This window comes from Limulus polyphemus, unplaced genomic scaffold, assembly GCF_000517525.1.
Source record: "Limulus polyphemus unplaced genomic scaffold, Limulus_polyphemus-2.1.2 Scaffold4235, whole genome shotgun sequence".
Lineage (NCBI taxonomy): Eukaryota > Metazoa > Arthropoda > Merostomata > Xiphosura > Limulidae > Limulus > Limulus polyphemus.
The window spans coordinates 1-14,840 of NW_013669845.1; the positions used below are offsets into that span (position 1 = coordinate 1).

The window sequence follows — 14,840 nt, forward strand, 5'->3', positions numbered from 1 at the left end:
AATAATAAAAAATGTTCATTGTAGTAAACGAAATAATAATTTGATCTAAGTAAGAATTATTTGTCTTCCCGAATTGTAAAAATCCTTATGTGGTAGAAAATAAATTAATATTAATTTCGAAATCTGCGTAGCTGAATTATGGAAAATCCGTTATTAAAACAAAACAACTTTTATGAAGTCTAAGTTCGCAGGCCTGTGTAATTGTTTGATCTAAAAATGCACTTTTAAAATTAGGCATTTATTTAGGAGTATATGTGTTTGACAAAATACCAGAAACTTGCTATGTATTTATAACTTAGTAGTGTATGCGTAGATAAAAATTTCCAAAGACGTTAGGCAAAATGTTGAGTAATAAAAACATTGGATCAGTATTGATGAAATAAAAGTCGTATATATAGTTGCAAAAATTAGTGCGATATGAATATATATATATATATATACGATGAAAAATGTTCTGTAAGTGTAAGGTAGCACTATTTAATGTTGTATTTTGTGTCAGCTGAAGTATCATGCGTAAGAATAGGTAACATATATATATATATATATGTATTAACATTACCTCTGTACTTCCAGGGTGTGCTTTATACATAAGTGAAAAAGTTTGACGTTTGACAGTGGTAACGTTTTTTTTTTTTTTTGTTTACGTAGTCTAGCTTCTAAGGCTAAGTTAATATTCTACGATACATAACTTTCACTTATATTATACGTTAACTTACAAGTTACAGTTATGCTGTAAAGTGTAAGTATAACACAAACAATTTAAAACTTAGAACTAGAAGTAGTTTCCTTTAATCTAGGCTTTTGCGGCTTTAGACTTTAGTTTAAAGTAAGTTTAAAAGACTGAATGAAGCCACTTTGGGAATATAAATAGGAACAAAAAAGAAAGTTGAAATATTTCCAGTGAAGTATCTTTTTGTTATTAATATTAATGACGTTTTGGGCCACTGCCATTTCTCTAAGTCTAATTTGATATTAAAAAATATTTTTTTGAGCCCTAGACTTGTTCTAGGTTAGCCTGATGATGATATAGGAATACCTTTAATTTTAAAGTTTAAATGTTTTATTGAAATTATTCTATCTTTGCCTTTCCTGCTAAAACTTATACTGATACCCAACATTTCAATTTTAGGGTTTTCTTTGCATTGCATCAGGCAGATACATTAGCTTAAAAATCATGCCCAGTTTCTATTAAATTTAAATTATCTCGGTCATCTACATTAACACTGGATGCTCATTATAGAGGCCTAAATGTCAAATACACTGAATCAGTGGATGTTCATACACTTAGGCATAGCTTTATGGCTAAAAGGAGAAGCCTAGCTTATGTTACATTTATGTATTCAGAGAGTGACATTATTTATCACTTTTCTGTAACCTGTTCTAAGCATATTATAGTATTTTCACCTAAATAGAAAAAAAAAAACTTATCACTATTTGCATGTTAAAAGGTACTTTCAAAAAATATAAAGTTTGAGACAGCTATTTGTGGAATAATAGATTTATTTCTGTAAAACCTTTAAGTATGAGGTAAACTTACCAAAAACCCACATATGCATTCCAGATAGCAAGTTCTTCAAATCAGCATTGATCTTTTGTTGGCCACAGTTATTTCCTTGATAATATCTTTTGCTTTTACCACATTCTTTTTCATTTAGTCTCACCTACTTAATGAAACTTTGTACTTTTTTAGACTCATTGAGGCCCCCTTAGTAACTGTGATGATCTTCATGTTGGCACCTGGCCCAAGCATCTGTCCACTTTACTGCAATGATTCTTCAGTCTGATGGTCTGTTGTAGAGTATTATGTGCAGGGACTATTGTTGGAGTGCTCAGAACTTCACATACTGTGGTTGTGATGGTGGCTGAGATGACAGTGTAAATATCAAGTTGAAATAGATGCCCCAGCATTAACAACATTAGTGGTAGTGGTCTACCATTTGAGGGTTTTATTGGGACTTCTCTGTGGATTTGCTTTGCTGATACTTAAGTCCTATGAAGTTCTTTTTTTTTTAATGTTATTTTTTTTTCATCCTACTGGGCTGACTGTTGATGTCATGCTGGTGCTGCCTGTTCTCTTGGTATCCTCTGACAGAACAGATCACAGAACACCCAGAGCTTCTCATTGTAAATTTTACCTGAAGGTCAGTTTTAGGAGTTAAGCAGCCTGGAGACTTGCTCCTCTCAGAAGTTAAACAGGTTGTAATGTTCCACTATGTAAGGTAGTGAAGCAAAGTGAAAAATTTCCAACAACCTAATTCTTGTAAAACAAGATATCCAGAAGGGTCAAGAGTTTGGTCTTATACAGTTAAATTAGGATTAAAAATGCTTTGCCAACTGTCTTTGTTAGGTCAGTAGTTCAGCCAATAGTGTAGGTTGAAACACTGTAGCAGAAAAGCTACTCTGTAAGAAAACTTTAGACACAAGTTGTGAAAATCATTATTTTGGACAAATGCTGTTTCTAAAGGCATATATATAATCAAGTATATTGACTTAAGAAATTGTTTCCTAAGTGCCTGTAAAGGTCTCAGTCTAGCAGGCTTGCTATAAGACATATATCTGACCAGTGCACTGATAATTTCCCTGTTGGTGGTTGCTTTGCAATAACCCACTCAAGCTAGTATAGCTATCACATACGTGCAGTAAGTCTTCCACCACTGTTTGGTTGTTATTAAAACAGAGCTCAGGTCCAATGGGCAAGGAATGAAGGATGTAGAACTGATAGTGTAGTCATACACAGGTAGAAAAATCAAGATAGCTATAAATTATAAGCACCAGCTGCTGATTGTGAGACTCCTTTTAGCACAAACATTATACATCCATTCCTCTTCGTTTCTGATAAGGCCAAGCAAACTTGATTCTTTGTTTCTCATCACCTATTTCCTCATTTTTAGTGAGGGAGGGACATCATTATTCATTTCAATTGCTCTTTTAATCCTTCATACAATATCATTATTTAAAGGCATGTTGTAATGTACATACAAAAATGTGAATACATAACAGTTAAAAACAACAACAAAATCAACATCTCTTCCTGATTTTGTCTTTCATAGATAAACATAAACAAGATATATAATAAAATTCATTATCTTTATCCTCCTCCACATTTTCATCAATGCAACAGATGCAAATAAGTTCAAAGTCTGCAGAGTAAAATAACTTTTCAATTGGTTCAAAGCAGCTATGATCTCGAACATACACACACACAAATTTGACTAGGAGAAGAAACTCTTGTAGGGTTGACCCACACATATAAACTATGTCATTCAAAATACCCTGAATCTCAGTCTTGTCACAAGTAGATAACTACTTTTTTTAATACAAAAGCCTCCAAAGATTACAATCTTTGCACTGTAACACAATCCCAATGCTATGAACATGCTGCACGCTGGCTGAGAAAGTTAGAGACTTGTGCTTTTTGGCTGGCTTTGAAAGAGAGGGTTGCTCTTTCTCTGACATTTCTTGTTCAAAAGAATCACAGAAAGGTAATTAATGATTGTTCTCACCATCACTGGGTCTGGAAGGTGTTTGATTTTCACTAATTCTTCTTCTTTCGGCATAAGTAAAGGTTTGCAGATCTTGTAACCCTCTTCACCACACTTTTTGATTGAGAAAAAATAGTTGGGATTGAGAGATAAATGCTCATAAAACTTTCATACTGGCTTATTGGATATGTCTTTTTTCTTGGTATCTTCTCTTGTTGGCAGTTGCTCAATCAAATGCAACACTTCCCAAAATTCTTGAATTTCTTCATCAAAATAGCTGTTATACAGTTCAAATTTCTTTCCGTTCAGTTCCAGATGACAGATCTCATCACTGAGCAAGGCAATAGTAGTTTCAAGAGACTTCAATACTTTTTCTTCAAATGGATTTCCTTCTTTTCTGAGCTAAATAACTGTTGCAGTTCTTCAGAGCTGCTTCAGCTTCTGCACACATGCTACTCCACATCAGACCTATGCTCTGAAAGCCAAGGTTAAGGATGGACATCATCCTTTCAATGGAGTTTCTCCATGAATGATGAGGAGCAGTCCTAGTGTACAAAGATAGTCAAGGTTGAGATTAATGAAGAGTGAAATAAGAGCCAACTGTATTCAAAGGAATGTAATCCTGTGATCAAGCCTACCATCTGTGTACAAGAAAAGAACTGATTTGGTTCCTATTTTTGTCATAAGAATACTGTTTTGTTCTGCGGCATGTCTCAAGGCACTAGATGGTTCAAATACAGCTTCCTTTAAACCAACTAAGACATAACCATCATACCAAGAGCCATCAATTGTCTCTGGAATGTCAATCATCAACACAACTTTGGGTATCACACTGAATCGTGTAAAATCATGATCACATACCTCAAAACTCTGTTAGTAAGACAAGTACCTGCTGCCTTTTCTCCATAGCAGCAACAGGCACACTGGCTACCCAATTTTTATATGAAGTTTGTCATCCATATATATAAAAAGTGATGAGTCACAAAGCATTACAGCATACTCACCCAAATACCTAAATATTGCAGTGCAGTAGTGATCATTGATGTGATTTTGACTAAACTGATGCTTTTGAATCATCATTTTTATTGGAAAATTATTCTTGTACTGAGTTGCTATTTGGGTTTCTGGGACAAAACTTTAACTGAACCCACTGCATAGAAGGTATTGGAATACCTTCTGGACATTTCCTAGCAACCTGTTCAACCAAATCTCTCACTGAGATGGCTTTGGCCATGTATATGGCGATTCCATGTCTTTTCATATACTGCATTGCATTCAGCAAGGTGAGCTTCACAATGATGCCAAAATACCTGATAGTTATCACTTCCATTTATATTCAAGTGCTGAAGATCTACTAGGATATCAGGGTCTTCCATCTACAACGCTTCCTCTGCACATGCATCGATTTTGGACACTGCAGTTGTTCTACTAGCACTAGCATCACTTATAGAGTACATTAAATTTATCAGTTAGAATTAAATCAGATACCAGTACACATTTTGCAGCTGTATGGACAGAGGTCTTCTGTAAAGTGATGACATCATCACCATAATTGTTGCTTGCAAAAGTGATCATGATTTCTATACTGTACTGGTTGTCTAAGTACAATACTCGACATGAAATTAAATTCACTGTTTTAGACAGTTACAAACATCAGTAAGCAAACTACCACAGTATTGTACCACTTCTTTATGAGTCAATCTACTCACTGAAGTTAGCATCACAGAAAAGTAAATACAACTAAATCCGGGTGAAACAAATTCATTTCCACTGTGATTCATTCTTTGCTGGGTAAGAATACAACCTCTTCATTGGACATGTGACAGTAAGGTACAGGGCTCTCAAATTTCCAAAGGTATGGACACAAGACCAGTTCTACTATATGCAATACCTACATGGATCTGTATCTCAAAAACAAGCTAGGACAAAAGAAGTAGAATCCAATATAGTGCTGCCAAAATCATATGTGGCTTAAGAAATAGTTGCCTCAATATTATAGCTGAATTTGAGGCAGACCTCCTTCCATTAAGGTCATTAGGGCAACTTCAAGCATTTAAATACTTAAAAGACTGAGCCCTACAACCTAAACACAGGACAACAAATTAGGGAATGGAAACAAAAAACTAGAATAAAACAAAAAATCTCCAATACAGGGAATGAGAGAACTCCTTCCTGATATTATGCTTACTGAAACAAAGCAAATACTTAAACCTGCACCACACAAGAACAGAAATATTCCAGTAATAAACACTAACCTGGAGAAGACCTCAGGAAAATCACATGAACATCCAGAGTTTCTCAGATCTCTTTGAGTCTAGAACTTATAAATAGCATTGATGAGAATGTTATTATTATCTGTACATATGACTCCTTCATAGAATATAGAGGTTCTGGAAGTGGAATCAATTGCACATCTTTTGAAAAATTACTAGAAATATCCCATACCAACCCAATCGGCCCTTCCAATTTTGAGGCTGAACCCACTGCTATCAATGAGGCCATCTCCCTCTTAGATAAAACTTTTCCCTTAAAATTCACAATATTAACAGATTCACAAGCTGCAATCAAAGTAATAGAAGAATGTTTTACCAATGATTTAAAAATTCTCATTTAAATTCCAAGAAATTTAAACAAGTTATATAGATCTACTTAAGTCAGGATTCTTTGTATTTTTTCACATATGGTAGTCCCAGGAGATGAGAAAGCTGATATCCTGGCAAAGAAAACAGCTATGAATCAAGATCTCAGAAACAAAAACTGAATGCACCACATGTATCAACTGCCAACACTAAAGAGAAAACTGAAGGAAGAATGGTATAATAAAATTAATCACAGTTGGAACTCAGGAACTAAACCTGGTACTACAGTCATAAGCAGTTTAAATAGACAAGATACAACCCTCATTATAAGGCTTAAGTTTGGATACCTTGGGCACACAATATTTCAAAATGGAATAAAACCCACACTACCTGTACATATGCTATAGAGAGGAAGCAAGTGCTAACCCTATAATGATGTGTTTAGAAATGACACCTGATGAATTCTATAATAATCCAGAGAAGATTCACAATTTAGAGGATGTGTGCACTCTTCATGACCTGATCTAATGACTCTAGGGATAAGAAACAACAACATACCCAATCTTCTCACTCAAACTTTTACTCCTTCAGTGTTATCATAGCATTTTTTCTGCTCTATGGTAGCCTTTCATGGGTGTGATGTGCAAGTTAATATGTACCAAGTAATGCTGACCTAAATCACATCACATGGTTTTGTTGAAACAGTGGTACACCATACATTAGAACTGCAGGAAGCTGTATTTCTACATCAAATATGAGAATTCTTTGTTCAACAAACAGATACATTTTGCTCTGTATATGCTATTGTGCTCTATGAAAGGTGTTCATCCCAGTCATTATGGTCAGGATTAACAAACTTTGCAAGTTCACATTTGATAGCTTGCATTACAATTCTTACATTCCACTGGCATGTCTTTGCCATACATACGCTTTAAAACAACTTTACAATTATCTGGCTGTGGAAAGTGGCCACCTAATTTGTTTCAGGAGTAACAAATCGCAAACATATCAGCAGTAGACTGTACCACTGTATAAACTAATGGTAAGTTTGGTCCACTTAATGAAATATTGATTAGAAGCACCATGTATTAGTTATATCACTTAATCTCCAGGAGAGGATCAGCTATATCCAGGACTATTCTTTGTAGTTGAGAACCCACAACTCTGCTAGAATATAACCTGTTTTAATTAGTATAGTATTTACATTATCACTCCACATATGGATGGATGGAAGTGCAGACAGAAAAATCACTTGCTTGTTGGCTAAGTCTGAAATATTTCATTACTTAGGGCTTTGGGGTCTGTATCATAAATTGAGAACATTACAGTGGTACATAAAAATAATGTAGCATACCATCTTGCACACCTAATTGCCCATACAAATACAATAAATTATGTGCATCTGCACTGGCCAGGCTCCTCTTTGCTGCATGGGAAGAAGTATCCATTTTAGATCTGAGTCGTTTAGTTGCTCTTCCAAGAAATTAAGAAGCATTATTCACATAGTACATTCACTGTACTGTATCATCATGTACTGTACGATTTGGCTATCACAGCTGCTTCAGTGACATTCACATCCAAACAGAGTCTTGGTACTCAATGAATGGATAAACCATATGGTAAGACAGTCCATCAGTGTTTTCATGTTGTTGTCTCAGTCAATAATGTATGACAAAGTTAAACTCTTGAAATGTTATCTATAATGCAACCATGCCTTCTGGGTTTTTGAAGTTAATAAGCCTTTTCATTGATGAATAATCAACCTTAATGGAGAAATTGGCTGTAAAGCATAGGAAGCTGCAGATCTCATGTTTCTTTATGGGTTGGGGCCAGTTTCTGATTGCTGTGGTTCTTGCAGGGTTGATTGATATGCTGCCCCTTCCTACAGTGTGAATGAGGAATTTCTTATTTCTTGATAAACCATACCCCACTTTTCTGCTACAGGTGGAAATACATTTACATACACCAAGATATTATTGACATAGATCAGGCATTTCTTCCATTGGAACACTCAGTGTAAGCTTCACCAGCCTTTCAAAGATTGCAAGCACATTATACATGCCAAGTGACATGAACCAAAATTCTTACAAAGCCATCTTTAGTACTAAAAGCAGTTTGTGGCCTGCTTTCATCATCCATTTCAACTTTCAAGTTCTAGAACCAGGTGTAAATTGCTGAACTAGCAAACATCTTCCAGTGTATCCAGACATTCATCTGATTGTGGTAACAAAAGGGCACCAGTGCATGTCACTGCATTCATTAACCTAAAAGCAACACAGAACCTCAGTGTACCTTCCATCTTCCTGATGGTCACTACTGAAGAGAACCAAGCACTCTTCAAAGGTTATATTACTCCATCCTTCATCATTTGTTGTATTTCAGTAATGGTTGTGTCCCTAGAGCTTCAGAGAAGACTATTCAGTGGTTGTTTCATTGGATGGATGTCTTTTGTATTTATTTTCTAGCGTGTTATTGTTGTCTTATCCCAAATAACCATATGGCCTCAGAAACACATCAGCTTTTTCATCTAGTAACTCACCGAGTTAGTGTCATTGTGTTGAATCAAACTTGTGTGCATATTTATCAACCAGTTATCTCAAATATTCTGATAGTCATGAATTTTTTCTTAGACATAGTGAAACTAAAGCAATGCCAGCAGTACAGCTACTTCAAGCCACTTCTACTTCATACCTCATTTTGAAGTCAACTCCAGCAGGAAGATGAATAGCTGAACGTCCATAGTTACATATAAACATTAGACTATGCCATCATTCAAACACGTAAATTTTTGAGTAAACTTAACCTGTTTTCTGGACAAGAAGTAATGTTTTGTGCAGTAGACAGTGATAATGCCCCAGTATTCTTCTGCAGTACGCTATGGAAAAACACTTTTACACCTGGAAGTATAGTAATTTCATTCTTCACATCGTAGCAGTGTAATCCACTTTTCTTTACCTGATTGATTTATTTTGGCTCAGACAACTGTACATCTGTTACACAAAATGACATTGGTTTAAACTTTCTACGTTATGTCCTTCCTCAGGATACTAAAGCCTGAACAAAGATAGAAGATAATTACCTTCATTCTTTTTGTGACAGGACCAAGATGAAATTAAATTTGGGTTTTTACAGCTACATCTAATGCAGCACCATCCACTCTATTGCTATGATTAGGTCAAAGTGGGAATGTGACACCTTTTTAGAGAGTTGCATTCATACTTTAATTTACTTGCCTTATAATCAATATATACAAATAAACTTGGCATCAAAATTTAGATAATAAGTCAAATTTTAATATTACATAAGTTTTAATTTATTAATTTCAAAGGGAAATATTTAAATAAATTCTCAATCTCCCTTTGTAGTTGGGTGGCTTAGCAAATTTACCATTACTGAGTGGATACAAGCATCAAATTGGACATGAAGTTTCTTTTGGTAACACTAATCAAATTTTGGCTAGGAGCCCTCTTGAAATATTAAGGATTTCTGTATAATACATCAAAATCCAAAATGCCCACCACTCTCCATTTATATTATGCTTAGACATTTTACTTATGTCAGAATAACAGTTTTATATACATTTCTGCAATCAGTCAACATCCTGGTAACTTTTGTTATTCTCAGGGCACTGTAGCCAACTATTCTTGATATTATCATATATATGTATAAGCACAACCTGTGCCAAGCAGGGGTAATAGTGATAAAAACCCTCTTTTGCCAGTTAGACAATAAATTATATTAATGCAACAACAATTTCACTACTAGATTTAGAGTATTTGTTGCAGTATGCATAAGTTATGTCCACTGTAGTAGACAAATATACACAGTCAGCTGATAATGCAAAATAGCCATTTATTTTCAAGATGCTAAAAGTTATTTCCTTATGTTTGCAGCCTATATACACTTACAAACAAGATGAAGATACACTGGACTTGGTGCATTATCTGCCAGCAAGTTACAGTAGAACCACTTAAATGTCCATTGCAGAGTCCTGGCACAAGTTGAGCTAAAACAGATGCCTACTCATCATTTCTAGCAAATGTGCAACAGTTTAGAGAAATTGACTTGCTTCCAACTAAACTCTACTGTGGGAGTGCTGACAGTTTTGCAGCTCACTCTGCTTCATGGCACAAATTCTACCATCTGAAAAATAACAATTCTTAGTTGATGAAAGCAAGAAGGAAGTGAGAAAGCAACACAGAGCCTGAAGAGACGAGACCCAACAAGTGTAAGGCACTGGATGTTCAAATGGGCTTCTTCTGTGAGAAAGGAAATGAGGAGGGTGACTTGTGTCATGTTTCAACTTTTGATGCAGATGATAATATTTGTACAATGATAACTGAATTGCAAGATTCTCAGCTCCTTGCAAAACTTACTGGGGGAGACCTTGCAACCGAAGCAAAGAATCAACTCAAATGCCTGGTCAAGTTGAGAAATTGATAGTGTAGCCTTATCAGAAAATTAAACCAGAAACTAGAAATGACAAAGTGAATGAGAGTTGAGTGTTTGTGGAGCTAATGAGTTACATTGAAAAAGCTGTTGACCATGGATCCCTTCTCTTCAAGTTGTCTGAACTCCACACACTATATGTAAATCATTTGGAGGATTTTGATAGTAGTAAATTAATTAACAAAACCAGGTTGACAAACCAACTACTGGAATGTTTTTCAGAAGCACAAGAAGAGTATGATGGGAGAAATGCTGTCATTATTTTCAAGGAAGGGATGCAATACTTTACAGGAAGCTCTGAAAAAAATAGATTTCTCTGAAGAAGCTGTTATTCTGGCCAAAGCTGAAACAATAATATGAAAGATATCTTCAGTCATGAAGCCTTCAAATTCACAGGATTCTTCCCTCCACAATGTCAAGAAGAATCACAGTCTTCCAGTCTCAAGTAAATGTGGTACATAATCAGACAACACAAAGAAAAGATCATCTGAGTCAGATGTGGAAACAAGGCATACTTTGGAGCAGGAACCACCTCTCCTCATCTACATTGGTTTGAATATTCATACTCTGACAAGAAACAAAAAACTCATCCAGCAGCTGTATCAGATGGGTATCAGCATTTCATATGACAGGGCTATGGAGCTTGAAGACTGGATTGTCTTTTCTGTTTGTGAGCAGTATGAAGAAGATGGTGTGGTAGTCCCTCTTGCCTTAGAAAAGGCTTGTTCACAGTTGGTGCCTTAGACAATATAGACCATAATTCAACTTTAACCACTGCTGTGACTTCTTTCCATGTAACTGGAATCAGCCCTTTCCAGTTTCCAACAAGGAATATACCTGGTGACACCTAGATCAAGAAAGCATGGGTTTCTGTTTGTATCACAATTACTTAAGTCTCTAAAGCCTGCAGGGAATTGATCAGATGCTCATGCAAGGGAGACTGCTCAAAATCCAGATGCAGCAAAGCCAATCTTGACTGTTCCCCTCTGTGCAGTTGTAAATGTGGCACATAACCAGACAGTTGGAACATTGTGTGTAGAATGATGAACTTGCTACTTCTATAGACACATACAAACAATATATTCAGAATTCACCTACAGACAATCTGTTCCGAATTAACCAAAATACACATTGATTGCAACTTGTGCTGTAGGACCACACATTTTGCACTATTACCCATGCATGTCATAGGCTGCACCTATTCATAGTAACAAAAATAGATGGCTATAGTGCCCTGACAGTAAAAAAATATTGATAGAATGTTCAGTTGTTTTAAAATTTCATAATTAAGTGCTATTCTGACAATTGCAATAAGTCCAAGCAAGTTTAAGCATAATATAAATGGCAGGTGGTGGCCATGTTGGATTTTGATGTATTATACAGAAACCCTTGATATTTCAAGAGGGCTCTGAGGCAAAACTTGATAAGTGCTATCAAAAGAAAATTCATACCAAATTTGGTGTTTGTATCTGCTCAGTAACGGTAACCTCAAAATATTGGGCTAAGCCACCTGACTATTGTATGTGTATCATCACATTTGTTCTCTTCAACTTGACCATTCTTTATTTTTCGTTGCCCCTCTCTGATTTACTGAGTTTAATGTAAGTTACTTATTATGATGTAAAAATTACTAATGCATATTCTAATTGTATAGTTTTGAATCTTTTTTGTTTATAGTGACTAAATTAGAATGTCGACCAACTTGTCACACCCACCAATCACATCCTCTCTGTCACAAATTTCCAATAATATTCTATGATGTTTGCTATTACATAATTATAAACAATAGAAAGACAAAGTTTACTGTAACAAATGAAATATAATGCTACCTTGTGCTTAACAGAAACTTTCAGTTATTTCACTTACACATTGAAAGTTGCTATTGCCAAGTTCAGATTGAGTACATAAGGGAATTATTTTAAAGCACGTATCCTTTAGCCAGAAACCCATTTAAATTATAATAGTTATAGGACATTGTTTGTGTGTTATTATTCTGTGTTCTTAAGTGCATACTTGAAATAAATATAATTATTTAATGTACTAATAACATCATTATATAGAAAAGTAGGCTTGAGTTTCATAAGCATTCCGACAGGTTTGCCCTTTAAGCATTGTTAAAATTTTATCACTGACAGCGCAACAGTCTTTTATGTACCTTTATTTTCCCACCATTTCAGAACATGTGCTGATCACATGACTACCCTACATCAATAATATTGTGCCATCTATACTAGTGCGGATAGCTCTCTCTATTATTCTAGCACAATCCTAACTTTCTTGATTGGCATTTTAGTGTATAGAAGTGTGTTTTAACTCGTTCTCCATGTGACAATAAAATTTTGATTGTGCTTTGATCACAAACTTATATTAGTTTCAACTTCAAGGTTTGACTTCTTATGTTTAATTTCCATTGTTTTTACTCCTTTGTTTTAGAAATATTTCTGTTTTCCAAATTCTAATTTGTTCATATGAATTCGAGATTTAATATGGCGGATGATGAAATTCCCATGATAGTAGACAATGGTTCTGACATGTGTCTCAGGGTTGATGATGTCTGCTGGAGAAGCACAGGCTTAGTTCGTGGGGAGTTCAACAATTTCTTCCTTTCATGTTGTGAATTTTTGTGCAGAAGGATATAACTACTGTGTGGAAATTTCTTTCAACAGCACTTTCCACCTGTTACTACACCTCCATGTTATCTGCTGGGTTAGGAATTGTTCTTTTTCCCAGGAGATCGGTGGTAAGTTTTTCAGTGTGTATTCTTCATTCCCTGTAGGTATACCCATGTTTAGTGAGTTTATGTGAGCTTGTGTGGATGGACCTAATTTCCGCACTCGGTAATTTAGGTCTTTCATGTTTTCTCTGCTTAGTATTTTGGTTCTATTTTTATACTTCTTTTACCATCTAGGTTACTTTAGTTTAAATCTTTCGACACGGGGTCGGTCAATTTGACTGAGTCACGTGACCTTCTGTACTCGTTTAAAGTTGACATAAATTAAATAATAATAACTCTCTATATATTTGGTATATCTTTACGAAATTTGGCAGTCTTTCAGTTAATATTACAAGTCTTTCACATACAAAAAGTCATATTTCTTAGTGAAGTATTTCTAATAAGATAAAATAAAGTTTTGTCCATGTTTTTAATAGTCCATGTGCAAAGTAATTTTCATGTTAAAATTAAAAATACTTTTTGTCGTCTCAAATTTCCTTTGTGTAATCCCTAAAATCTCCTAAATGCATTTCAAACGTTTTTGTTCACTAAATCCTTAGTTTTTATGTTATTTCTTTACCCTATCTCAAAACGAGATCGGTCAATTCAAGTGACCTCGTAATCATAAAAAAAAATAGAAATAAACCTAAATTAACCTTCTTTTCTTTTTAGAATGATTTAAAATTGTAACCTGAAACTACATTCATTTATCCTAAGTAGCTCTTTGTTCGTAACATTATACATCTATTTATAATTAAATTTTATTGCTTTATTGTCTTTTGAACCGTGTCCAACTGCTATCCCCACCATAATAAGTTGTAAATCACTCGGGCAACGTGCTGCTCACGTTACGCTATCGAATTACATTACCCACGAGCTGCTCCCATGCGTGCCTCGTGAACCATTTTAATTATATTATTAGTATTATTACTTATTTTACCTAATCTAGTCTTAAATAACTGAAAAAGATCCATATATTTAGATTTTAGTTACTTTTATAATAGTACATAAAGAATAAATATGAAAAATAAGAAATAAAGTACTTACCCAATCTTTTTCTTTCTTGTTCTCAGGTTTACGACAAGAGTTAACCTTAATTTTATATACTATATATATAGTAATGCACTTAATAATTTTTATTTAATTAAATAATGCACCAAATAATATAGATTAATAACATACAAAAAGTAGACAAATTCCCCTAACTTTCAAAATTGTCCTGGCTTTCTAACCATGCAACAAGAGCTGTTACTACAAATTAATCCAAGCTAGTTGTTAACTTTCCCACGGGAACGAATCTTGTACTGTGAGTGAAATTGATGATATTCTGTTCAGAATACAACCTTATACAATATGGCATTTGATGGATGAAAACCTTGACTTTCTACTGTTAAAATGTTTAAATTAAAAATACTTTTCCTTATCTCAAAAATCTCAAATTTCCTTTGTGTAATCCCTAAAATCTCCTAAATGAATTTCAAACGTTTTTTTTTCAGTAAAACTTTACAGTTTATGTTATTTTCTCTACCCTATCTCAAAACAGGATCAGTCAATTTGACAGACCTCATAACCACCAAAAACAAATTTAAATAAACCTAAATTACCCTTTTTTTCTTT

The 14,840-nt window shown here is 34.6% G+C and overlaps 1 protein-coding gene across 6 annotated transcripts in view; it reads left to right on the forward strand.

Annotated features, from left to right (window-relative positions):
* The first annotated feature begins 484 nt into the window (after nt 1-484).
* LOC106470819 (probable E3 SUMO-protein ligase RNF212) overlaps nt 485-14,840 on the forward strand; it is an 83,790-nt gene continuing 69,434 nt past the window's right edge. For 2 of the 6 annotated variants that reach the window (XM_022399455.1, XM_022399463.1), the window contains exon 1: nt 630-739. The gene's annotated coding sequence lies outside the window, so the exon portion shown is untranslated. The other 4 variants (XM_022399456.1, XM_022399461.1, XM_022399460.1 and 1 more) reach the window with 4 other exon arrangements.